Source organism: Manacus candei, unplaced genomic scaffold, assembly GCF_025592945.1.
Source record: "Manacus candei isolate 608988 ecotype Guabito, Panama unplaced genomic scaffold, ASM2559294v1 h1tg000023l, whole genome shotgun sequence".
Classification (NCBI taxonomy): domain Eukaryota; kingdom Metazoa; phylum Chordata; class Aves; order Passeriformes; family Pipridae; genus Manacus; species Manacus candei.
Window position 1 is genome coordinate 2,601,323 of NW_026138071.1, and position 27,781 is coordinate 2,629,103.

Sequence of the window (27,781 nt, forward strand, 5' to 3'; positions counted from 1 at the left end):
GATAGCTCGCTCCTCTGGTTTGTTAAGGTCCTTCTGAATGGAACTCCTGCTTTCCAGTGCATCAACCACTCCTCCAGTTCGGGTGTCACTTGATGAGGTTGTGTTGTGTCTCAGCATCCAGGGCCATATGGCATAGCAGCAGGATAACATATTGACTTAGTCAGCAAGTGATAATTTTCAGCTTATCTGGCAGGAATAGAATTCTTGATAATTGTTGACCCGAATTCATGGAATATTTTTGGCCACTAGACTAGACCGAATATACAATATAATTTGCAGTACATGTTGCGCTAATTAAAATATATATAGAGAGATTGTATTTTGATTATACATATCCAAATATATTTTTAACTAGTAAAGCTATTTCTGACTAACAACTCTGCATGTAAAAGACATGGAAAATAGATAATCAGTAATATGCAGTTATATGCACATATAGGAAGTGGTTGGAATTATCTGAGTTGAATAATTACAACAGCAGACTGCTCCATACCTGTGACCCAACACCTGACTCAACACCTGACCCTGCCCGCTCCAGCCCCCCTGATCTGTGTGGCTGCACAGAAGGCACAGCAGGCACGATGAAGCTCTTGCTTGCTTTTGCATTGTGGCTTATGTTTGAGATGCCGCCACTATACATTGTGATGGCCAAGCTGAAGGAAGGTGAAGTGATAGTGGTTTTAATTGCTGAAAATGCAAAGCAGAAGGCTTCTCTCAGTGCACTAACCCACTCTGCTGCAATATTTTTTCTTTACTGACATCCCTGGGTGTGCCAGTGAAGGGAAGCAGGCACTCTCTGGTAGGGAGCAGTGCCATGTACAGTCTAACAGGACAGTGGGCTTAGTTTTCTGTAAATGCAATGTTTGCAGTATCCCACAATCTCTTTTCTGAGGTACTGCAAGAAAAAAAAAGGTGGCTGTCTCTCCCAACTTTTTTCTTTAACAAAAACAGGCCACATGCTGTAGAAGCATCCAGCCCAACCTCTTCCTGGTGATTAGGTTTAGCAATGATAACAAGGAATATTCATATTTCACATATTATTAGCTTAACTTAGGCCCCAAGATTCTCTTTCATCACAACTACTTCCACTACCCTTCTCTTTGTGTGGGAGGGAAGCCACCTTGCCTCAATGAATCAGACAGTGAAGAGGGCAGAGAGGGCTCTCTATGGGAGACCACCAGCTCTTCCCTAAGGCAGGGCCTTCCATTGCATTGCCAAATCACAAAGCTGGACACTGCAGTTCAAGAGGGAATGCGGCTACAATGTGCAGATCTAAGCCACATTCCCCTAACATTGCAGGCAGAGCTTTTGGGTTTAGGGTTACATTTCAGGTTTGTTGTTGGGAAATGTCTCAACCTGTGAAATCGTAGTTACCCTGTCTAGGAATCTGAAACCACGTTTTCCCAAAAATCATGGATCTGTCTGCATCAGCTCCAATGGGCCTCTTTCTTAAGAGATAAAAGACTTCGTGACTCAGTCACAAGCATCATAGGTGAAGCTACAATACAGTTTCTTTTCTAAGCCCTTATTTTCAATATTTGTCTGAAAATCTGCAAAATGGAGGGCTGAAATTTAAACTAATTGGCCTCTGCCTAAAGATGAAAATATTAGTTGGAAAGTACTTCATATTTTGATTGAGAAGTCTAAAAAAGTTTCATTTAAAAAATGTTTCTTTTCTCCTGACCTTTTAGTTTGAGCAGCCCTGCAGCCAAAGTGGGTGAGATCTGAAAGCTGATAGGTTTTGATTTGAATTAAAAGCATCTCAATATCACAGACTGAGTAGGTATAGAATGTTTTTTAATTAAGTGCATCAAAAACATGCAAGTGTGGAAGGACACAGTATTAACTGAGTGCTACAAACTTCTTAAGTCCTCAGAATAGCTTTCCAGATCATGAGCTTCAAATACTACAAGAGAATTACAATCTGCAGAACAGATATTCAGTTTTACCAGCATGTTCACATTCCTACCACACTGAGAATTGCATTTTCCAAACCAGACATCGCAAGTTGCATTATCAAGGCACTGGTCATCACATAAGCGAATAGAAGAAGGAAAGTGAATACTTTTAAAACCTACTCACATTTAGACCCAGACTTTTCAGTAGACCACAGCTCACTGAACATAACTGTTTGTTGTAGAAGTGTAGAAGTGTAGACAAGATCTACCCTGTAGAGCTTTTCAATGTAGCTGTTTAAAGGAAAATTAGAACAGGGCAAGATACTGCAAAGGTTGTAATGGGAACTCGCAGTGTTTAGCTCATCTTTCAGCTGAATTGCCTAAGGTGGGGTATGAAGTCAGCAGATAAGCTGTCAACAGTCCTGAATTCCCTTTCCATTCAAGTGTGGTTCTTGCAGAGAGTGTTTAGTGAGATGTGCCAAACAACATGTCTTTAAACTAAAGCTTAAGGCTAATTGTAAAGGTACTTATACTTCCCAGGGAAAAAAAAAATCCCACTTGTGTTTAGCAAGGAAGTTTTCAGTCCCTCAGGTGGTATGTGTCTAGGAGCACCATAAAGGTGTTCAGTGCTAGGTTTTATACCTCCAGTCTCAAGGCAGAAGCAATATCCAATAAAAACAGTCACTAGGCTCAGAGCCTGAGTTAGAGGAAGGGGAAAGCAATTTCTGATGTAGTATTAAACCTCCTAATGGTGTTGTTAAAAACTAATTTTTCACTGTTCTTTTTATTTGCCAACAAATAGGTGACTGCTAGGTGCTGTATATCTTACCTCAGTGTGGATGCTTACTGGGCAACAAGAAGTGTCTCAGCTTAACATTCCCTCCCTCCTAGTATATCATGTAGCTAACACAACTTTTATAAGTCTTTGTCTGCAAAGAGGGAACTTTCTACTTCTGTGAGACTCAGTGGGAATACTCAAACCTGCCTCTGTAAAGTATGGTGACATTTGCTGACTTTGTCATGTCAAGTGACATATGAAAATTGGCAATTTATAGTACCTGGCTTCAGGGGGAGAAAAAACTGTATAGCACTTGTCTGTAGGCTTCAGATATAATTCTCTGAAAATAAAGCAGTTGTCCCAATTTAAGCTCATTTAATTTCCTTCCAAAGAAGTTAAATACAGTCGCTCCGGTGACAGTGTCAAGTCATCCCTCTATATTATTCTATTTGTTTCATCACAGCCTCTTTTCTCCAGGGAGCTCATTTGTATTCTCTTGCTTTCAGGTCATATGACTCTTAGTTTGTGTCATGGATTTAAATTTTACTTCTCTTTAGTATAAATTAAAATGTTACTGTTGCCACCAGACTGAGCCCGGAAACCACAACTGTGACTATTTAGCGACCTATTTTAAAATCAAGAAAAAAGCCATATACCTAAATATTTTATGGCTAATTGCCATTTGGCTTCAGATCTAGATCTTAGTACTCGCGATAATGCTTACTATCACTATTGCTGCATGCTATTGCTTCTGAGTATTTGCTGTATTTAGAAATGCATTTTTTTTCCTCCCCTCTGAGAAAACTACACCATCTAGAAGGGCATTTTGGGCTCCACTTGGGTCAGTCACTTGCACCAGCATAAAGATATTCTACTGCATATATTTTGACTGGTTTTCCATGTCAACTCTGCTTTTTCTTTTGCAGTGCTATGGGGAAATAAAAACTTGTAGTAGGCTAGTGTAGTGATTGGCTGAACATATGTGCCCAGCTCTAAATTTCAGCATAATTTAATTTTTTTGCCACTGACATATGCACTTTCCCCTTCTCTCATTTCACGTGAAATGGTCTGGACATCTACAGCAAAATTATTTTTTTAATGAGACTGTTACTATTGTGGATTCATGGTCCAGAGATCAAGTGTGGGTCAATGTTCTTGCCTAGCTTCCAGACAATGAGGCCAGGGTTGATTTTGCTCCAGATCACCCCCTAAAACATCCACCAGGGAAATTTATCTGAATGTCCAGAACAGCTCGAGCTCAAGCAGGTCTGCGCAGCCAGTTCAGCCACAAACACACTGACCTGCTGTGTGCAAGCACAGGCTAACACAGCCTGCTCCGGGTAGGCTGCAAAATGCAATGCTAACTGCGATTTGGGGGACTGTCTTTGGATGACCCGGCTCACAGAAAGCCTAGGTTTGGTCTGTTTTTACCCCCCAGAGCTCTGTTCTGCACTTGTAGGGCCTGGTCCCCAGGAGCACCCGGCAATACCGGTTATCCTCTCACCTTCTGCCCTATAGTCCAAAGTGCTCCCATCTGAGTCCTGTTCGCCTTCCCTGCAGCTTGTCTCCGCTCTGTTTAACTCCCCCCACCCCCGTCCTTCTCCGTGCTCTGCATCGCTGCGTTTGAAGGCAGCACAGGCGGCCTCTCTTCCCTGCAGGCAGTGGGCGCGGTGGGCTTGCCCCTTCTCCCTGCGGTCTTCCCCTCCCGGGAAAGCCTGTGCCAGGCCCGCCGCTGCTCGAGCCGCCAGGCAGGCTGCTCACAGGAGTGTCACACGAGCCCACACGGTGTGCAGGCCGTGCTCCAGCGGTCCCCCCGCCTCACCGGTGCCCTGCGGGCCGGGCGGCTCCGTACCGGAGGAGCGGCGTGTGCGGGGCCGGCGCTCCGGGAGGCACCAGCAGCACCTAGCGGTGAGAGCCGGGCGGAGCGGGGAAAGGGAACACTTGGCTCGAGCTGCGCTTTGCGCTGGCCACAATCTGCCCGCAGGCATCTCCGCGTCTCTCCGTCCCGCGGAAAGGGCGTTTCTCCATCAGCGATGGCTCTGGACAAGAGGTGCAGTTCAACACCTCCGCGGGCAACTGTGATAAGTCTTGCCAAGAGCTCGGACTCTGTGCCAAACCCAGAACAGGAACCCGGTACATCCTCTTCCGTACCGAGGCTTAGGATTTCGAGAATGGGAACAAATTGTTTGATATAGATCACTTCACATGCAATACCCTGACTTTTCCCATGACATTTGTCTCTTTTTTTCAAAGAATCGGAACTGTACCACTTCGTGTCACAAGCCCTTTACTAAAAGGATTTGAGTAGTTTCCCTGTCTGGCCACTGATTTTGCAAACATCATGCTATGTAATTGCATTGAAGTGTCAAGACCTGACTGTCCATGGAAATATTACAAAACTTTTATTAATGTGCACAGTTTATTTGTGAGTCTTTGAACAATGCATACACACACATGACCAACAGAACTACTCCCAGCTTTGGAGGGGAAACAGCAGTTCAGTAGCAGGAAAACGCTAGAACATTTTAGGACAAACACTCTTTTTTTTAATAGAAAAGTGCTATCCATTATGTCTTCAAATGTTGACAGACACTGGGGGGAAAAAATTAGTTTATGTGGTCTTATGCTCCTTATTTTTCAGGGCCTCATCTGGAATTCTTAGGAGGAAGAAAGGTTGAGCTATCTTCTGGAAATTATGTGTGCAGTTATGGCATTTGGTGAGGTGTTTTATCCCTCAGGCTTACATAACAAAATGACCCACTCTACAGTAAAACTGAAAAAGAAGGCAAATAGGCGTCCTAGCACAGGGTACAGCCCTTCACTGTGTTCTGCTTTGACCACTAGGCTGTTGTACATCATTATTTAAAATTCAATTCACTAAATTGAAAAATATCATCCTGTATATTAAGGAAATGAAGGATCAGTTATTTACTATTCACGTGTAAATTAAGATAATACTCTATTTCAGTGATGCTATCACTAAAAACTCAGCTAGAGGGTAGGCGTTTATTCAGTTTTAGGAAAGATGACGATGAAAAAAGCACAGATACGATGTCACTGTCCATGGAGCAGTTTGCTCAGCACCTTCCAGACTATGCCTGATTTGAGCCTTATCCCAGAGTTTGAGTTTTGAGCAGAATACTTAGCCACACTGCAATTATTTTATATCCATTACCTGTCATACACTTTCCAGTGTGTTTTAAAATGGAAAACAGATAAAAAATGTTATGCATATAAATAATGTATTGAGTGTTATATACAAGGCGTATCCAAAAATGCATTACTGCATGAGCGGATGTAGTGATATCGTTCCTTGATTGAGGAAGAACTGAGAAATTAAGAACAGCCAAATAATTACATATTGTATAATGATCATCTCAGCAGATCTATACTGTTACTTCTCTGAGGCGTGAACTGGGAGCACACCCACTGCCACAACGATTGGCTGTCATAGCATTGATGAGCCATCATACAATTACACTGTTTTTATATAGCTATAACATACTGTCAACATGAATGACAGGATCAGTTTATAGAAGGAAAAAATCCCAGTCTCATTATATACGCACACATACATATGCAACGGTAGCAGTGCAGGCCATTCTGTCTGGGGATTCAGCTGATAAATAACCGAGGCTCTTATCTGGCGATTTTTAAATGTCACCAGACCAGCCCAGATGTGTTTTTATCCCTTGACTGCCGGGCTGCCTGTCCATCAGCAGATACTATCCTATGGTTTAATGCGGTTGCCGCTGACGGCGTACAGGCGCTGTGCATCACCGCGGGGACAGCACGGCACATCAACCACCAGCAAAAACACGTTTGATGCAGCCCCCCCGGCCTCGCCGCGATCCCCGCAGGCAGCCCCCGGGCAGCGGCGGGGCCGCGGAGGGGCGGCGCTGCTTCTCCCGAGCGCTCCGCGCCGCGTACGCGGGTTTTCCGCCGCTATCTGCGCTTCGGCGTGAGAAAACCTCCGCTTCCCTGCGCGGGTTCCTCTCGACCCCATTCGCCCCCGGCGAGCAAGGGGACATCGCGACCAAGGGAGAGGCGGCCAAAGCCCCGGGCCCGGGTGAGGGGCGCAGTCACGGGCAGGGACCGCGCTCCGCTCCGGGCTCATTGCAAGCCCCGGCTGGGCGGTGTGTACGAGCACGGCAGTCCGGAGCTCGGGAGCCCAGAGCCCGGCCGGAGTGTCCGCTGCGCCACTCCGAGCCCCAGCGCGGCGTCTTCCCTGCGCCCCACTCCCATCCCAGCCACAGCAACGCAGCCGGCCCTGCCCCTTCCAGCAGGGAGGGAAGAGGCTGGATTTAAACACAAACATCGCTCCGCCGCTGGTTCTTATTCTCGCTCTCGGCTAGCGCCTCTCCTCCATCCTCAGCCCTCCCTACGCCGGCGGCACTTGAACCTGCCCGCCTGAAAAGTGCGCCATCCCCCATCCTCGACCTCCTCGCCTCCGGGCCAGCCCCGCCGCCCCCCCTCCGCAGGGGTCCGACGGCGGAGCCACCGCGCTGCCGAGACCCCCCGCCGGCACGGGGAGGCCGGCTGCGACCAGCGGGGAGGGCGGCGAGGGCGATTCGCCTGCTAAGAAATGCCCTGCTGAACTTTGAATATATTAGTTGACATCAGTGCGAGTTGGGGCTGCCAGCCCCTAGCTCCCTCCTCCTTCCCTACCTCCTCCTCCTCCGCCTCCTCCTCCTCCTCCCCTCGGTCTCCGATGGAAAGAGTTGAAGCCGTGCTGATAGGAGCCGCCTGGAAGAGACAGCGGAGCGCCCGGGAGGACTTCGGTCCCAACTCCGGCCGCGCCGCTGGGACGCTGCCCGCCGCCGCTCGCATGGCCCGGGGCGGCACTCCCTGAGCGCCGGGCTGGGGAGAGCCGCCGCTCCGCTCCCCTGCTCGCCCCGAGCCGAGCCCAGCCGCGCCGAGCCCAGCCCTGCTGAGCCGAGCCCAGCCGCCCCGCGGCTGTCCCCGCTGCTGCGGCAGCCGGAGCGCGATGTGCCGGTGAGCCCCGCACCGGGAGCCCCGCGGCCACCCCGTAAGCGCAGCCGGCGGGCCGGGGGGTGGGCGGCGGGCCGGGCCGGGGGGCGCGCAAACTTCCCAACTTGGCGGGGTCGGGGCGACCGGGCGGCGCTGGGAAGGGGATCCGGGGAGGTGGGAACCCCCGGGCTGCTGCGCGTCTCCGCCACCCCCGGCGCAGCGCCCGGTGATGGGGGGCCGGGGGCTGTGTTTGTGCCCGGCGCTCGGTGCGCCGTCTCCTTGCCCGCTGCGGGCTGAGGAGGCAAAGGGGCTTCTTTTTTTTTTTTGGTCACTGTGTTCGCGGTCCGGCAGCGCTGGAGAGCACGCTTGCTCGGAGGTGGCAGTGGAGGTGTTTTTTTTTTTTTAGCTCTTTCTCTCCCCGCCACCTCCCCAGCTCTTTCTAAACCCGCTGATGGGGGCTGTGGCGAGAGCGAAGGGGTGCAGTGGTGGGAAGCCGGGTAGCCTAGACGGAGGGATATCAATGATTATTTTTTTTTCACATGGTAATTTGTCTTTGTGGTTGGGGTGGCCCATTAAATTTCAGCTCACGTCCTGATGGAGATCAAAAGCGAAGGGGAGAGGGAGAGGGAAGCGGAGAGCCTTGTGCGGCTCCTTAGCTCCGTGCATTGTTAGAAACTTATGGGGAGTGTGTGTGGGGGTAGGATTTCCAGAAACAACCTTTGTCGATCCAGCTCCAACACCCACACCAGAAGTTGGAGACCTGTATTTTCCAGCACTACCATCTGCTCCCCCGTGCTGCCCGGGAGCACGCTTACTGTTACGCCTCAGAGGAAACAAACAAAAGGTGTGCTTGCCAAGTCGTTCCTGAACCTGTCTGTTCATGGGCTTTTAGGTGAAGTGTAAGTATAGAGGAGTATCTCTGTCCTAAACGTTCACTGTCCTCTGTTGGCTCAGTTTAGACTCTTAGATAATTTCCTGTCCTTAAAAAAGGTCTTCAAACATTGTAGATGCCAGGTCCTGTTTTGGGGTTTTCCCTCATTTATTTATTTATTTTTGGCGGGGTTTTACATTTGGTTTTTTTCCCCCTTGAACTATTTATGTATGGATATATCGGCTTGAGATCATAGTAAAGTTTTATTTTTTGTTGTGCAAATGTTCCCTCTCATTACAGAAAATACTTCTTTTCCTAAATTATAGTCTGAGCTGAAAGAGGTTAGCTCTCTTTGCCTCTGGGTGGGTTCAGTGGTAGGCTGAGACCCTAAGCCGACTGCACTGTGCACAAAATAGAAACCAGCTAAGCTAAAAGTTATAATGGGCTTTGATTCTTTCTGCTTGTTGAGATCAGTAGAGATCCTGGGTGAGTGAAGGCAAGGAGGGAGGAGTGAGAGTAGCTGGAACAAGCTACTCATACAGAAAAGTGCTCTCTTGATTATGTGTGTGGTTTGTAAGCACCCAAGGGAGAAAACTGATCATAACTGCAGAGAAGGTGGCAATGGAAAAGAAAAATCCTAATGATATTTAACCAGATTTTTAACAGAGATTTCATTTTTAAACAGCTACTTGAATAATACATATCTTTAATTCCCTTCTGAACAAAAACTTTTCTGCTCAGATTGGATTGGATTATAAGTAAGAGGATCTCTGCATTTTATGTTATGCCTCTTGCATTTTCAGTGAAGTGAAGACAGGTTCTCCTGTTTTTCTATCTTGCTTTCTTTTCCTCAGAGAGGCTAAGTTTTTGTCCTCGCCTGCCAGGGACATGTTAATCCAGAAGTCTTGGGGAGAGAGAGGTTCCGCCGTTCAGAATAGAGATATTTGCTTTGTCCATCCCCCTAGCCTGTTAGGCTGATGGAATTGGCAGTGGTTGCCCTCGGTGACCTCCCTCCCTTCCTGCAAAGAGCTGGGGCAACCAGGGAGAAGAAAATGTGCAAACTCCAGTGAGTGAAAAAGCACAACCCCAGAGGACAAAAGGCTTGAACAGAGAGATGTAGGGGATGAGGGTGTGTGTAGAAAATGACTTTTAACAAGGTGGCCTCAATCAGGTCACATCAACTGGAAAAGATGGCATGGGTTCAGTAGGAATGTGTGTTGCCCAACAGAAACTTGATACAAGTGGTGCCATGGGATTTTAGTCCACCCCGACTATTAACTCTTTGCTTTTTACCTTACAGTCAGCTGTAAAAGTCCCGCTTGACTTGGGCTGAGACATGATAGACGTTCCCTCCCAATTAGAGAGAATGTTCCTGGAGACGTGTCTTGACCAATAGATTTCTGTTTTAGTCAGGATGAATAATCATGTGAGCAGACATACTAGGGTTAAATAAGCCCATCTGCATCAATGTATCTTCCCGAAAACGAATAGATGCCAGGCAAAGTTTCAATGTGCAGCCGGGGCTGTTGCCTTGCTGTTCGGCAAAAGGGGGCAGCATCAAACAGTGCCACGGAGCCATCCGCCGCTGCTGCCTCCCTGCCTCGAGCGCTGGTGAGTGCTCTGCCGACTGGGATCTGGGAATTTAGAGTGTTATCCGGTAGCCCTTATTCAGGTGATTCCTTGTAAAGACATCAGAGAGGTTAGTTGACTGTCTAAAAGATGCAGGATCAAAGCTGTAAATGTTTTGCTTTGTGGTTGCATCACTTCCATATGCTGGTGAACACTTGGAAATTAAGGACAATGCTGTATGATTGCAAAACCACTTTTGTTCACATTTAGAAGACTGACAGCAGTAACCTTACCCTGTTCTTACTGTACTGATTTTAGGGAGAGCATGATGAAGCCCTAGCTTTGGATTGCTGTTGGTATAAATGTCTTCCAAGGAATTGTCATCACTGTTTTTCCACAGTAGGAAACCAAAACATTTTCTTCTCCAAATTTAACTTTCTTTGAGAACTCTTTCGTTTCCAGCCTAGAGAAATATATTGATCCATCTTACAAAAAAATGGGTTTAGAATGCATTTAAAAGCCTTTTCACCTTTCATTTATCTATATGCCTGGAATTATTAGATTTGCATTTCTTAGTTCATTTTTTACTGAGCAACATAGATAATTTTACCAAGGGTCTGTCATCGGAAAGCCAGGCACTGGACTCCAGCTTTGTCAGGTCTCCTAAGTGTTGCTCACTGCCTTCATGGCAAGAGCTGCAGCAGTAAGTGCAGACTGACCACGAGAGAGAGGGGAATAAGGAGTAGTGAGGAATAAGGAGTCAGTCATCACAGTGTGATGTTCCCCTGCTGGGGTGGTGGTGAGATCCAGAGTTTAGGTGTAGTCCCATGTGAAGTCTGCAAGTGAATTTGCCTTGCTGCAGATCATACTCACCAGATCATTTCTGGTGTAAAACTGGAAAAGGGAAATTTAATTAGCTGCAGGTCGTGGTGAAGGCAACTCAGAATGGTTCTTTAGGAGTGAAATTCATTGGTGTTCGTGGTGCAGCAGGTGTGTAAGTACCAAGTCACGCTAAGATTGCAAAGTCAGTCTTAAGTGATGGACTTACCTTTTTATAGACTGAAGACTGTGAAGGTGAACTGCTACTATTTTGGTTTGGATTCTTGTGATTTAACCCAGGAGACAGAATGTAGAGTATTGCGCTATCCCTGCTGTGCCTTGAAATGAGCAGTGTCCAAGTATGTGTGTTGTTGATTGTGAGGTTCTTTGTTATTATTCTGTTACCTTTTTTCTTTTTAAGGAGACAAAAATCGACTCATCCAAAGCAGTATGTCAGATAGTGTTATTGTAGAGATTGTTTCTCTGGTTTTTCACACCGTGGGCTGCTGACTTGTCCAGTGTGTCTGATGCCAGGATTCATCCCATCTCTGTCCATGGTGGCAATTTTCATCAGTTTCAGTGGGAGCTGAGTATGAGACACAAGACTTGAACAGCTGTTTGAGTCTGCAGCTTGTGTGGACAGTGCCTTGTTTACTGGAGATTATTCTTCAAGCACAGTTAACCTCAGTATTTATTTCACTCCTGTTCTCATTGTTGTCCAAAAAAAAAATACTGCATAACAGCAGTTATTCCTTACCCCAGGCTCAAACCATGTGAGCAAAGTGCAGCAGAACTCCAACAGCACAACGGTGACTTTCAGCACTCAGGGTCTCCTTGACTACAGCGCCGTGAGTCCCAAAGTTGCCTCTGGTTCAGCATTTATATCAAGCACAAACTTTTAAGGTCCACAGAAAATCACTCAAAGTGATTTTCTAAAGATGAGTGTATCAATAGCAGCACTCCAGAAGTATTAATGTTATCAAATATGCATCTACAAACCAAGAGGGTTTGTTTTGTTTCAGAATGTACTGTGTCTGGGAGGTAATTTGCATGTGAAGGATGTTACCAAGTTACAAAGTATGACTCTGAATTGGTGACAGGGCTATTCATGTGTTTATAATTAAACATATACCAAAGCACTGTCCTGGTTAAGAACTGGTATGGGTTTATTTACTTTTTAGTAAGCTTTAAATGAGACCATAAGTAAACATGCTGATTACTAGTTTTAATCCCGAAATCAATTGTGAACACCTTGGGAGTTTATAAATTGCATGTGTAATTTCATTGGTTTTCAGTAAGGGGTCATTTGTGGAGAGAGCACAGAATATTTTCTTCCCAGGAGCTGCCGTGAAGGAGCTTGATCTTACAAGGTGCTGCGTGTTCTTCATTCTTGTTAATGTGTCTCTGGGAAACAGAACCCTGCATGACCAGACCCTGATAAACACCAACTGTAGCAGCGTCTGACCTCTGTGGTCACCAGCTTTGTTGAGCAGGTGAAATGCTTATGGGCTTGTTAGTATATATGATATGCTCCCTATCAGGCTGTTGCTGGAAGCCAAATAAATTGCAGAGAGCCAGTTCCAAAGGTTTGACTTTATCTATGGTGCAGCAACACGTGACCAGCCGGGACGTAGCAACCGGCAGAGAAGAACCATAGTCATCAATTTTATGTCTGCCAAATATTGTGCTGCACTCAAAAGCTTCATCGTAACTTCAAACCCATGAGGCAAACCCATTCTGCAATTGGGAATATCCCGTGAGGATCTGGTGATGCCAAATGGATCCTCCAGTAGCCTTGAACCGTCTGGGCTATGGAGGACGTACCCTGATGCTGGATATGCTCAGATGTTAAGCAGAGATGCCTTCTGCAGTCCTGCAGAACAGCCCAGCTAAGCCCTATGTAGATGATCTATAAGCCATTTGCAGTTTAAGGGTTTGTGGCTTGTGAAGTTTGTATATTTTGCAGATTGCTTGTGCCATAGTCTTCAAAAACTGTTAGCTTTTAAGACAAGCAGATGGCTTTAACAAAATATATTTCCTGGCACCTGGAACAGGTGGATCTGGAATCAATTTATACAGAGTAATTTTTTCCACACCCCTTTTGGAATAATTTTATACCCTGGAGCCACCTAAGGTGCTTATTATGTAGCCAATAGGGAACAGCTTCTGTCTGACTACATAAGATTTTACACATCTTTTATAGCTAATGCCTACATTGAAATGCAAAATTTAGTGCTGGGAGTGCATGTGAATTTGTGAAACTCCCTGGAGAAAATGTGGGTGCGTGTATCAGTGAATGAATTATGCTTCTCCATAGACAGAGAGAGCTTTTTTTAGTGGTAACAAATGTCCTGTGTTCAGTGTTTGTCATTTTAAAAGCAGTATTTTTCATTTCAAGTGCAAACCTTGTGCAAACCTTGTGCAGGTTACTGATGTAGAGTGAAAATGAAAAAATAGCTTCAACTTTATTTGAAAGGATAACAGAATGAAAATTTCTTATGTGGCATGGAAGTGTCCTGAGTCAGCGATCAAACTGGTGGTTCCAAAATATGGCTGTGACAGTTACGACTAGTTCCGAGGGAAAGGAGCAGAGCCTTACTGTCTTCTTGAGGGAAAGGAAACAAACTTCAAGACCTTGGCCACATCCTCATTCTTGCAGCAGAATCAGGGCCAAAAAGCTTACCCAGCTGTGTGGATTCATAGCAACTTCAAAGAGGTTTTGAGTGGGTGCTGTGGAACCATCTGCACAACTCAGAGGGAGGATTAGGAACTAAATCTGGGAACACTTTGGGGCCAGCCTCTTAAGTGAAGAGAAGGCTGGCTGTGAATGGTCTGTTGGGCAGGTTTAATTGCTTTGCTGTGTTGCTTGGCCACGTGGAAGTTGTTTAGCTTGCTGTTTCAGCAAAAGGTTGCTTATTTATCTCCTATGATGCTGATTTACAACACATCAAAGATTAGGGAAAAAAATAAGGCAAGAAAGGGAAGGGTAGGAACTTCCCTCTGGATAACTCAGACTGACAGGATAATATAGTAAATTCAAGAACTAGAAAGAAATGCTTTTTGGAGTCTGTATATATAACACATGGAAAGAAAAATTGGCCAGGTCTCAAAAGTTTGTTAGAGTGATTACAGAACCCCCTGCCCTGCCTCACGTTACTTTCTCTGCTCTCCCTTTCTGATTGAAGATGATTGTTTGCCAGAAAGAGATTTTCAAACACGTGGTTTGGACAGGGAAATCAGTCTATATTTATAAAACACTTAATAATTCACTTTCTGACCTTTTTGGGGTCCGCTCCACATATGAAGGGCATTTTCATTAGAAACACAAAACTGAGACTCAGTGGCTCCTTGTGTCCAATGTGCTCCTCCAGTCTAAGAGAGCTTAGTTGTTAGTTGTAATTGCAGCTTGTAAACACCTACTTAAAGAAAACAGGGGGACAAATATCATTAGTGGCTTCTGGTAGGATAAAGATACATACTTACTCAGCATGAGCAAAATAGGACTATGCACTGTAACTATGCGGTGTTCCAATACTGATAAAGGATGAATAATACAAATTACAAAAGATTCCACAGTTCCTGCTTTGTGAGGATAATCAAGTGATATAGTAGTACAGCTTACCCTTATTTCTATTTTAACATCCATGCTCAGCAGTCAGAGCTCTCAGGGAGAGAAACTGAGGCATAAAAGGACTATGGCCTGGAGAATTTTGTGCTCGTCTGTTAAAGATATCATAAAACATAATGATGCAGAGGGTGCTGAGTAAGGTTTCCAGTGACTGAAATCAGTACAAATTAAACTTTGAGGTCTATGAAAAGTCTGGTCTTATGTGACTTGCTCGAGGTCGTAGAGTACCTTAGTGGCAGAGGAAAGGTTACAACCCCTAGAAACACTTACATACTTAATTCTATATGTGTAGTTAAATCCTCTGAATGAAATGTTTCATCTCATTGCTTTCCTGCATCAGAGCCCTACACTTGTGCCTTACAAGGCTATGCATTTATCTCCATACTAGATATTACCAGTAGGTGCAATGATCATGCAAATCCTTTACTCATCTGAGCAGTTCAGTCCAAGTTTGTGTGACTACAGTTTGAGGAAAAAAGTACCCTGATTGCATGTGTATTCAATTGTTCCCAGCATTTTTAAGATGAACTAGGGATCATTCCTGTATTTTGTATTTTTATATGCACACCAGACATGCATCTATATAGATTGAAATAGAACAAAAGTAAGTTATTAACATCTTTAAAATTTAACAGTTCCCCCCCTTAACCAACAGAAATTGTTCCCGAGACAGTAATTTACTTGATACTTTCTGTATTTGTCTAGGACTGTATGTCAGGAATACAAAACATGATTTTGTTAATGCTATGTGTTCCCTCTAATGAGTCTTTGAAATATTAAACCAACTTATATTTGGAATGAGCTTTGCACACCTCCTTGTCTGTGGTTGCTTTGCAAATCCAGGCTTCACTGTTTTGCCTCAGAGAATTATGAGTTTATTATACTTCTGGAATGCTAATAGCACTTTGTTTTTCCCCTAAATTTCTTCTTCATATTTATTTATCGATTCTTCATTTGAGCACAGTTTTGCAGATAATGATGTTACTACTGAGAATAGCTGGTGTGAGTTAATTTTAAGAAGTCTGAAGTTACAATGCCATCCTTTTTTGCCAAGAATTTCTCTGCAAAGTTCATAAGCTAAGTCATCCAAAATGCTAAATTAGTTAAGACAACTGGATAAGAATACTCCCAGTGCTATATTTCATTCCTGGTTTCATAAAGACAAAGTGCATCAAGGCTGACAAACTTAAATTTAATTTTTCATTGAAAACTCAATGGCAGATTTGTGGATGAGGTACTTTGGGGAAGAAGCCTTTTTTCTTGTCAGTTGGTCTTTACTCAAATGAAGATCATTGACTTGTAAGAGAGCACATGTGAACTGGGTTTATTAGCATTTTATCCCTTAGTTTACATTTTACTTTTGATTCCTGGGATTCTTCCCCATCTGGTCCCTCTTCCCACAGTGACAGAAAGTAACTCCAGAAAGATGCTTCCAGTAATTTTGTCTGCCTTACCCGAAGGCACAGAGCTTCCCTGAGCTGATTCATGTTCAAGCTGGTCAGCTATTCTAAACAAACATACAATTTTCATATAAATATTTATGAACGAAGAGAACATCCTACAGTTCTTGGCAAAGTGTTTAAAATTCAGCAGCCTTTGCAGTGATGTTGCCTCTTAGTTGCTTGGTTGCAAGGTTCTTGGTCCTGTTATGTTCTTAATCCGGAGAGGAGAGCATCATATTTTCTTGCAGTGGAAGTACTTGTGGATTACAATCAAGTCATCTCTTAATTTCTCTATGATATTTCAGTATGATACTGGATTTTTCATTGTTTTTTCACTCCTTATTGCCTGATGGCTCTTCTCTGAACGCTGTCTAAGGATGCTACTGGCCAAAGAAGACAGTAGTAACTAACAGCTGCAAAGATTTGGGAGAATTGGAACAGCAGAGACTGCAGAGCACAACTGAGCAGATAGACAGCAGGAGATAAGGACTATGAAGTTGGAAGGCAGAAAATAGGGGTAGTGGTTTGAAGCTTTTGGTGTGAAGAACCTAGTGTGTTACATTCCTGGTGAAGAATTGGAGTAACTGTAGTGGTAAAAGGCAACAGCAGGTTTTTACTGGCAGAGGATGATGGCTGGGAACTGGGTAGGGACTGCAGCAGCAGCACTGCTTGTAAATCAGAGCAGTGTTGTATCAGGGGAGCTCTCTGCAGGGAGATGTCAGAACATCTGTCTGCACTTTGCATGGGCATAACCAGACTCTCTCTTTCACTCAGGAGCACTGTGATGCAGGCAGAGAGAAAAGTGACACTTTAAACTAACTGAGGGCAGAGTTCAGGTAGAATTTCTAGTGCAAGATCTGAGTGTGCAGAATCAAACTCACTTTTGTAATCTGTACAAGTCCGTGAAGGTGTTACTAATGTCAGTGAAACAACCTATGGATAAGATTTTACCGGCCTGAGTTCTTGATTGCTAACACAAGGCAAACATGCTTAAACTGTTTCCAAAAGTTATACTAGTGTATGGTTGAGCTGCACTAACCTTAACTGTGATACTCATGGTTTGAGAGGACAAGAATCTTCCTATAAGTAGTGCAATTTCTGTTTTTAGTTTGGAAAGATGTTATCATTTAATGAAAACTCTTTGTTTTCTGGCCATCTACTCTGCTATCCATTTACAAAGCTCTCAAAGGGCTTGGATGTCCGTGAAAAGTTCAAGAGCCCGTTTCTACTCACAGATCAACTAGTGCAACCTCAGTGAAGAGCTGTGGTTGTGCTTGACTCAGGATTAGTAATATGAGCCCAAAAAATCAAAGACAAGTTTGTACCTATGGAACCAGATTGCATGGAGATAATATTGGTCCAGAGACACTCTCCAAAATTAGGTCAGCAAGATTATACTGTTGCAAAACCCAGCACCAAGAGAAGCATTTCCAGTTTTAATTAAAACAAAACCTAAAACAACAAGATCTCTATTTTTTGCTGAATGTTAAGCTTCCCACATGTTTGAGCATGAGATGCAGAAGTAATTGATTAGAGACAGAAGTAAAATAATGAGGCTTGCCTTTTTTTCCTTTCCCAAGCTGATTCAACCGAGGAAGGGGAAAAAAACCTTTGAAGATTTTACTTGGGTTGAGTAAGACTTTTCTCTACAAATAGACCAAATGAACTGCTGAAGTTCTTCAGTGAAATTATCACAATGGCCTGAGCAGTGGGATTGTTTACATGGCAGACATTTACCTGACAGAATAAGGGGCTTAAATTAATAGTATAAAGAATTAGAAATAATCTAATGTCTGTAGTTCTAATGATCGAAGATATTTGTAGAAGAGACAAGGGCCTAATCCTGCACCAAGGGACATCAGTAGGAAAAGTTTAATTTATGTAAGTTAAAATTGGATTTTTCATTTTAAAAAAACTGAAAATTTCAGATCTTGCAGTTCTTATCCAGGGAGTATTTGCTTTTTAAATTGGCGTAATACCTGAGCTGGATGCAGGACTTGGCCCCAGGTTTTCAACCTGACAGTACCTTGTTAAAATGCAGCACTATAATTTAGGCATCTCTTATTTGTTTTGAATAGCAGAGCTAACATGTCTGTCAGGTACAATGACTTGATAGACATGATTAGAAGGCAAGAGATCAGGAAAAATGTGTGTTTATCACAGCCAACTCTCCCCGATGAAAAAGTAAGTGAGTCGGTGGCATATTTGCAATTGAGGTGTAACTGAAAGGTTTTTTAGAAATGTCCTTTGTAGACTGCTTTGAAATGGTGTTTTCTATTATGACCGGTTTCTGGAACAGATTATCATGATTGCAGGAAGCACTTCAAAGCAGATCGATGTACGAAGATCTTTCACTGAAAACTTTGGCTTCTCTGTAAGACAGAAAGCTACAAATGTGTCTGCAATCTGTGTTGTTTCAGCTGCAACAGCATTTATTTGATAAAAATGGGCTGCTCTTAATTTGCAAAATGCTGGCCCTTCTGTGAAACAGAGGGGTTCAAAGGTTGTGTTTCCTTTGTCCTATATCCTTCTGTATTTCTGGTTGGTATTTTTTAAAGGCTGAGATTTAAAGATTATAATGAAATATTGAGCTACATCTGATAAACAGTCAGACACTAATTTAATATATTAGTGCCCAGACTTTCATGGAACAGACCTTAACACATCATCTAGTCCATTCCCCCGGCTCAAACTGCATCAAGCAGACCTCCACCAGTCAAACACAGGCTCAGCTGAACTCAGCAGCTGCTAAACGTTGGTAGGAACTGGAAACGCCCTTGGAATATACTCATTTTTGAATTTTCACCCACAAGGCTAGTGATATTTCATTTCAGCAAGACTCCTAAAAACTTTACTTGTAGGCTAAAGTCTTTATCTTTGAGAAGTGAAGTCTTCTACTCACTAGCAAACACAGGAGCAAATAGGAAAAGCCATCTTCCTGGTTGGGATAAAAGCGGGCGGTAACAGCACAGGGAGCTTGTAAATTCTTCTTGTTTTCCGAATATGTTGAAAAGGGAGGAAGCTTGTGTGGAAAATGAAAGGCAGCAGTAAGAAGAAAGACAAAAATCAGCTAGAACTGTCTTGCCCTTCTATATTTTGTAGCACATGAAGAGGACAGGAAGAAGACTTTACAAAAAAAGTTGTGTTATTTTGTGCCTTATCCAGCTGTAATATAGCAGACCCGTTGCATTGTCCTTCATGGTTCTTAAATGAACAAGTTTCTTTTTTACTAGGAAAGAAACTAAGGCAAAGAGAAGTGGAGTCACTTGTCTAAGCTCATAGAGAGAGGCAGTGAATGACAGTCCTGCGGCCACAGTCACTTTCGCTTGTTTGACAGCAGAAATAATGATGGATTCTTTATGTTAAAGCAGAAGGGCCTTGAAATAGTCCCTGCCCACTCTGGGAAATTATTTTTTCCTATATAAAGCAAGGGCAAGTGCTCTTGAAGGATACCTTCTTAATACTTATGGTAACTGTTAAAAAATACATTTTCGTTATCTACAGTGTCTTAAATGAACAATTCTGACAAATATTGTGTTGCTTTTGTCTATCAGTTCTTACAACAGCTAAAGTGCCATCTTGCTGTTTAAAGCTCCTCCAGGACCACATCTTTACTCTTCTGCTCAAGTATTCATTACCTTTTGGAGGCTTGGAGCCTGTCTTGTTTATAAAGAAAATAGCTGTTGTCAGAGACTGTTCCACACAACTCCTACTGTAGGTTGCCTATTCTTTCCTATAGCCACAGCATGTCTCGTGTTCACTGCAGAACGAGGAAATGGAGGGGCCAAATACACTGCAAGTTCCTGTATTATCAAACGCTCTTTAGCACTGGGCTGCTCTGCTTTGACCCTTGCAGGGACTCTTTTTGTAACTATGCTATGTGGCTCTTCTTTAACCTGTTCATCCTCACTCATGCACCATGTCATCACTTAAAAACCTGCTTTATTTCTTGCTCAAGGTGCTTCACTTCTTCCTTGCTCTGTTACTTAATTCCATAGAATTTTTTCTTTTAGTCCAGAATACAGTTTATTTACAAAATGTGGCAAGTAACTGAAGTTATCTTATGCCAAGGACTTATTCTGGTTCTTTCCAAAAAAGCTCAGATGACACTTCTAATAAGCTTCTAAAGCAGACAACTCTGTGAACACTTTCTTTACCCTTTCTTTTCTCCAACATAGAAAATTAATAGCCGAGCACCAATTTTGTCTGTATTTTTAGTGAGCATAAATTAATCTACTTAATATGTAGTATGCTTCTTGCACTTACACATAATTAAATCATATTTGTTCTTAGAAACTATTCATCTAGTGTAAACCTGCTTCCTTAGTAAATATTCCTTTAATTACTAGAACAAATAGATTGTGGGATTTGGAGTCGATTATCACAGCATTTCTTTCCCTGATGTCTGCTTCAGATCTACACAGCAGAGAGGTTTTGCTAAATACAGGCAGGAAACACAGCAACAAGCTTTTTTGCAGTTTGAAAATAAATACATCTTAGGAATACTTCACACCTACGGAACCCTTCATTTGGAGATTACAAAGTGCTTTGCCATGCTGTGTGGGTATTATTTATTTCCATTTTAGGGAAGGATAAAGTGAAACAGAGAGAGACATTAGGGCCTATACACAACACCCCCATGTTGTATTAATAGACGTAGCTGTACTAAAATATATATGGTTGTACACTACTTGTGTAGAACAGCAGAGGATTTTCATGCAGGCTAATGAGGTTCAGCCTCCACTTTTGAATGTCTGGTGGTGCATTGCTGGTCTCAGGGACCTTGAAAGCTCAAAGCGGATGGAAGTCATGGAGAGTTAGTGACACCAGGGATCTCTCTCTTGCCTCTCCAGCAAGGCACATCATTTTCAGATTTGGCCGCTGGTGTTCAGTGGCTTTTGACTGTGGTGTGCAGTCAGTGGCAGAGCTGAGAGAAGTGCGGGTGTCCAGCTTCCTGGTTTTGCTGTGCCAGAACAGAACAATTTAGTTCCAAATGCATATCTTTGTCTTCATTGCACAACTCACCCAGGAGTTTGGAAGCTCTATGTGAATAGTACAGCAGCAAAGCCATGTGCCCGTCCTCAGTGTTTCTGTACTTGCCTCTGGAAAGGTGTGTGTGTATGTGGGTGTAACTGTTTCCCGGGATTTTTTATGTTGAGACTGTATAGGAGTAACTCCCCAGAAGTTATGGGAGAAATATATTTCCTGTGGGAGGAGTGTTTAAGAGTTGTCAGCAGCTTCATGTTTCTTAAGTGCAAGGTAAGAAGTTTCTGATAGGGGAGGGTAGATTTTGAACTCTGACTTTCTCCTGCTGAGTTAATTAACCAGAGTTTAAAGCACTTCCTCTCTTGAGCTGGAATTTCTTATGTGGAAAAGAGAGGTAAAAGGCCATAGCCAAATGAGAGCCCCAATTAAGGACACAGGTGAACAAGGCTTGTAAATGACTGTCTTGAATCTGAGCAGAAGACCGTGTCTGCCAGTGAAATACTGTTTGAATATATCCTTAATGAAAAGAAAGGCTTTACTGTGGAGTCAGCAGCCAAAACATCCTTTCTGCTGTTTAAGTGCAGTATGCCACATGGGCTGTGCTTCCTCCTGGGTCTTCTTCAGGAGTGCAGGCAATGAAGTAGGCATTTGGAGGAGAGTTGGGAAAATCAGAGCTGAGAGGGGCAACTGGGTGCTGCGTGATACCACTTTAGTGGGAACAGCTCTTTGTACCTACTTATCTTTGGATGAGTTAAATTCATAAAACCATCCCCATTCACACATACTTATTTACAAAGGTCCTCTCTTTTGACTGTTGCTGGTTTTTTTTTTCCTCACTGGAGCTTTTAGGTGTAGCTGAATCTGATCAGATAACGGATTGTGAAGGAACAAATATGTCGCTTAAACAAAAATCTTTAGCAGCTAATAGGTTTAGAGTTTTATTTCTCTATGCACTGTACCTCTGAAAGCTCACAGGCTGTTTCTTCATGGCTCTGAGGGTTCTGTTTTAACAGCAAGGGTGTCAGCTGCCCAAATAAGTACCTTGGATGTTGGTAGTGCTAATACAGCCCTGTGCCTTGTCAGCTGGCGCAGGTGTGGTTGCATCTCCTGCCTGTGGTGGAATAATAACTAAAGAGTGCCTTTATGTGGTTCAGAGTAATCCTCTTAACCATGAGAAGATGCTCTGACAGTGTAATGCAGTATCTGCTCAGGGAGTTAGCAGAAATTACCTACTGCAATTTAGATTTACATCCTGGATTACTGGGCAATAATTTCCTTTTTGCAGGAAGTTCTAATTCATGCAGAGGTCAGATGGTGCAGGGACAGGAAGTTTAAACCAACTCCAAGAGGATGTCTGATGATTGCTCTCTGCCTCAACTTTTCATCATGAATGACTACAAGAGTACGTGTAACCTGTTTTGTTCATTGAGATCAAAAGTTCTTTGGGGATGAGAAGTTACTTCGTGGATAGCAACTTGTGCCGTGCCGCTCACGTGGAACCTCTCCCTGTCTCTGTAACTCAAATAGCAGTGGGAATCCATCTGAAATCCAAGGGCCTTGTGGTTTAAATGCTTTCTTTGTATTTTTAGATAACAATCTTCTTAGCTCTTTGAGGCATTTAATGAAAATTGTTTAAGCAGGACTGCAGTGTCTAGAGAGCATTGTGTGTGCTTTCGTGTAGTTAGGGGATGAAACCATACAGTACAGCTGGAGCTGTAGCATTTTGCTGTGCTGTGACAGGTGGCATCGATTTTACAGTTAGGTGAGACTGATTTCAAATGTTTCCTTACTGAGTTTATTGACACCTACAACTAACAATGTTAAAAGGTACAAAAAAATTTGTTTAGAGTACCAAAACAATAGTCTCTTGTGGCTGGTCCTTTCACCCTACAAAATTTCTGTGTATGGATATCTAACCTTAATGAGGTTGTTCAAGATCACTGGACAGGGTCTTTGTACATCTTTTCTGTGCCTCTTGTGGAGAACATTTCTGGCTGAAAACTGACTTGAAGGAAGGGCAGAATGGGCTATTGAGCTGAACATAGGTTGAAGACTTGGAGCATGCCTGAAACACTTGGGAATGACCTGGTATTCACAGCTAGCATCAAGTCCTGTTACAGGCTTTCTCTGTGAATGTGAGCATGTCCCATGAACACTCCATGATTCACTAGTCATCCCCCTACAAAGCAAATGGTACTTCACAGAGATGTTGTGAGGCTTTGGTCACTGGGATTTGTAAAGCTCTGGGAACATTTAGTCTGGGCCAGCTGTGGAATCACAAATATTAATATTGCTTGCAGTCAAGTAATTTTTTATTACTGTCACCTGCTTTGGTCTGTGTTAACAGTTAGAAAGGGACATGAATTGACTGAGAAAGAGAGACATGTGCTGTGATTGCTTAAATACAAACCTGGGAATTGGTAAGTTTTAACTTCTAAACTCATCACTAGCAGCAGCTCACTCAATGCCTTGGGCAAAGACTGGGAAGTCAGTATCAGGTTTCTCTGTTGAAGTAATAATGCCTAAGAAAAAAATAGAAGACAGCATTTTCTAGAGTTGTAAGAATTAATCAAATATTGTTTTAGATGATTGCCTGGAAAATGCTGTATATTTTAAATGGTTTCTCATCTCTGTATATTAGTTTTATGCATAAGAAAAAGTCAGTTTGAAGCGCAGCTCCCATTTGGTGATTTCCGTTTGAAATGACCCTTTCTTTCATCAAAACAACAGAAAGGACAGATGTGTGCTATTAAAAACAAGATGTTCTAGTTCAAACTGGCAGCATTATCTCTGAAACCCACCCTGCTGGAGCAGTGCTTGCAGAAAAAATAGATTCCCACCAGTTAGCTGTTGCTAACTCTTTCACTTTGTTCCCCAAATTACTTGCAGAACAGCTGGCATTAGCCACCCTTACTTCCTTCGATGCAAGAAGTTTGCCTTTCCCATTCTCGGATTCCTCCACACCTGTGCTGCCAGTAACAAGCAGTGATCAGCGGTGAGTCACTTGACACACCGAGTGTCTAGTGTTGGCTTTGCTCCTGGTGATGTGCCAGCCTGGGGGGAGGAAAAAAAAATTAAAAAAACATAGACCCTAAAGGCATGATAACTTGAATTATTTCCCTTCACCCCTTCCCAGAGTGGAAATCCAGCTTGTATATGGAGTTCACGAACTGGAAACAAGCTGCTGACTCTGTGGCTGCTGTTGGCAGTGATCCTCCAAACCTCAGCATTCACACTGAAAGCCAGACCTCTCCAGTGCATTAAGGCTCGAACACTAGCTTGAATTGTTGAGCTTCCTTTCAGGACTGAGGGATTACAAAAGAGTTGTCAAGGCTCTCTTGTCAGTGGTCCATGTTGCAGCGATTCCCTAGCTAACTCGAGTTTGAAGTGGGCTGCAAATGAAGCTGCTCTTCGTTCTCTCCTCTACAAGTGCACATTGCAAGGGTCCAATAGCCACTGAAGTTTCTGGTAACTTGATTTAGTTGGCAGCAGCTTTGATGTGGACTGAAATGCCGATAGGAAATTGTCTTTTTAGACTACCTACCCCTCTAAAAGATACTCAAGAAGTTACTGTATTTGTTCCTCCTGAATTTAAAACCTGTGAATTGGCTATGAGCCTCCTACTACAGACCTGATCCAAAGACCTATTGATATAAAAGGGAGCAGGTGCCTTAAAATTCCTAACATTGGCTTTGGATCAGGCTGTCTTTTGAAGATACTTGTCTTCTCTTCTAATCTGAACCAACTATTCTTGAGGACTGTGTATATCTTTACTGTTGTTTCAGAAGTCTTTGCATTTCACTCCTACTGGCACGCCCAGTTCACAGTTCCTCTAACGCAGAACGGTTCGTAGTTTGCAGAAGCAGGTTGGTTTTCATTACTGCATCTGACATGGATAGCTACCAAGATTGTATTTTAATAGAAGGTAGAATAAATCAATGTTGTACAACTGAAGTTAGAGCCAATAGCATATTTTACCTTTAAAATAGTGAGTCTACCAAAGCCAGTATTTTTTTAAGCTGAATGGGGACTGTACATCTGTTGCAGTACAGCTGGAGTACACATCGTTAAGGGCAGGGTGTCCTCTCCAGGGGCTGGGTGTAGCACTTTATATGCTGTCCACCTGCAAGGGACTGTTTTCACTTGGCTGCACTGAACTGTGGTCATGGTTGAAAATAAGCAGATTTGTTATTTAATGCCTTTGGCAGTCTGACAGGGAGTTTTAGTAAAAAATCTAGAGCACACTTGGTTGGCATCCTGTTCCCATCAGGAAGGACTCATGTAACAACAGATCCCTGTGCCTGTCCTCTTCCTGGTAAGGGTGTTTGTTATATGTTCTGGAGAAAGAAGGACTTCTAGGGTGTTGCTGTTTGTTGACACCAGTCTAAGAAGGATAATCACGGTACCACTGCTTCTCAAAAACAGCCTTTTGCCTTTGGCTGCCCTCTTTGGTGAGGGGTTTGAGCATAGTGTTTTGTAGCCTAGAGTGCACAGATTTCTGATGCATGGAAGTGCTGCTGTGTTAGCTTCCCCTTGGAGGTTGTGGATCTGTTCCGTTGAATGCAGGAGGGCAGCCCTCTGCTGTTTTTCTGTTAGAAATCCCCCCAAAAGCAAGACCAAACTTCAACTGAATTGCAACCCTTACAGACTGGTAAATTATGTAGCTCTATGGAAACAGGCTGAGCTCCAGCCTTTCTCATGCTGTTTGCCCTGTAACCTGTGTTCCTTTTACTGATTCCCATCTGCATTGTCAGAAATGGGCAAGCTCCCGTCTACTGCTGACAGCACTGCTGCCCTCCCGGCAGGGCAAGGCCCTTCCCTCCCTCTGCCCAATCCCTCCAGGCTGTAGCACTTGGATGCTGTCCTTTGCTTTCATCCTCACAACCGTACCTAATCCAGTGATTACAGCTGTTTGTGTTTCACCAGGAAACCTCCCCATCTGTCTGACAGGCTGGTTCAGGGTGGTAAGGGAATGAGGAGTTTTCAGCCACTCCAACCTTGGGCTGAAACACACAGACTTTTAATGACATTTTCGGCTGAATGCTAGCGTTAGCTGTTTGTGAAGCCAAGAATGTGTCTCTTCCTGCCACTCTGAACACTTTACTGAGGGTGAGGGCACGATTAGTCATTCAGCAGACAAACATCTGGTGCTTTTGTGTGCCCCGCAGCTCCTCCTTGTTAGGAGGCCTCACCTCGGTCTGGCTAAGCCAGGAATGTGTTACTGCAGGCATTTTAATTTTATGCTTTTAACCACCATCATAAATGAGCAGGGGGTAAAACTTGGTTGCTCATGTGGTCTTTTCCAGTTCTGTATCCTTGTATTTCTAGATCCTAGCTCTCTCAGTATGTGTGATCGATAAAAGAAATAGGACTTTCAGAGAATTTCTAACCCACTAACTCCGTCCTTTCAGGCAGAATAGGCATCAGAAAACCAGGGAGAATAAAAAATGCCCTTATACAATCTCTACTCCTTTCCTTTCCATGCTTGGCTTCTCTTCTGAATCCCAGAGTCACCCTATAAACATGGGCAATTCATGGCTGATAGTTGAATCATTGCGCAAAACTTCTTCCTTTTGTTCCTTTTCCCTGCCATTGTTTCCTTCGTTTCTGGCAACCCACACAGGCTTCTATTCTAGAGTGACAGCAAGTTTCTTTGTTTTCCACAGATGGGGAAATGTCCTTTTCCAAATGCCTTTCCTTGTTGCTCACCTGCAATAAGTGGCTTCTCCAGCTCTTCCAGCTCTTAGCACATCTTTTGTCCTGTCTGAACATAAAACTGCCTTTTGTTTGTCTCAGGTCTTCTTCCAGAGGCAATATGAGATGTGTGATGTGCTCCTAGGCCACCTAGTCTATGGCTGATGTAAGGTGTCTTGAAGTTTGGAGCCTCAGCTGAAAGGGCATTACAGCTGCTAGGAATGCAAACAGTGTTTGTAGTCAGAGCCCGGAATTGCTCCAGGTATCTCAGTAGATCTCAATCACAATCTGTTTTCTTCATCCAGGCATAGCTTCCAGGCACACTCAGTCTCAGAGAAATAAGGTGCAACTGCTCTGTTGATTTGCAAAGTGGGAGAAGTGATCCTCACCACCATTTAGCAAGTAAAATCTCAGTGGTGAAAAGGCTTCACTGCATTGTATTTCAGTAATTGCAAGGTGACAGTATAGCATAGTGTACAGGGAGAACTTATGCTCTCTGCTGGGTAATGTGGGTCCCTTCCAACTCAGAATATTCTGTGATTCTGTAAATGATGGTGGTCTTTTAACCTTTTGACCCAAAGAAGAATTATTAGTAAATCATAAGCTGATTAGAATTGGAAAAGGGCTGACAGCCTATTCATTTCATCTCTTGCTAATGTGGGATTGTTCCCTACAATGTGTTTTCTCCTGTTGGCTTTAAGTAACTAAGCATCCATTGCTTCCCTTGGGAAAACGTTATCGTTGACCAGTAGTGAACTCTGTCTAACAACCAGACTAAACTTTCCTTAATTTCTTGCCCCTTCTCCCAATTAACTCTGTTTAGATTTTTACACTTCTCCTGTATTTGTAGATAGCTCTGTTGCTACCATATGTTATGTCAGTGATCAGTGTAAGCTTCATTCTTATAAATTGCAGTTTAATGCTGCTACAAGTTTCACTCTGGGGATGTACATCTTCCGGTGCCACTAATTAATGCTCGGCTCAAACTCCAGCATGTCCTTTGATAAACCCACTTGTGCATCTTATGTGTTCTGCATAAAACTGTAGTTCCAGATACCTTTGACAATGTGGCACCACAGTCTTGGAACAAGGTGAGTCCATGCAATGGGAAGCCACTAACGCCCT

General features: G+C 43.6%; 1 protein-coding gene across 8 annotated transcripts in view; it reads left to right on the forward strand.

Annotated features, from left to right (window-relative positions):
- The first annotated feature begins 7,348 nt into the window (after positions 1-7,348).
- Positions 7,349-27,781, forward strand: part of SEMA5B (semaphorin 5B) — a 268,733-nt gene continuing 248,300 nt past the window's right edge. For 5 of the 8 annotated variants that reach the window (XM_051787552.1, XM_051787555.1, XM_051787557.1 and 2 more), the window contains exon 1: positions 7,349-7,705. The gene's annotated coding sequence lies outside the window, so the exon portion shown is untranslated. The remainder of the gene's footprint in view (positions 7,706-27,781) is intronic. The other 3 variants (XM_051787549.1, XM_051787554.1, XM_051787553.1) reach the window with 2 other exon arrangements.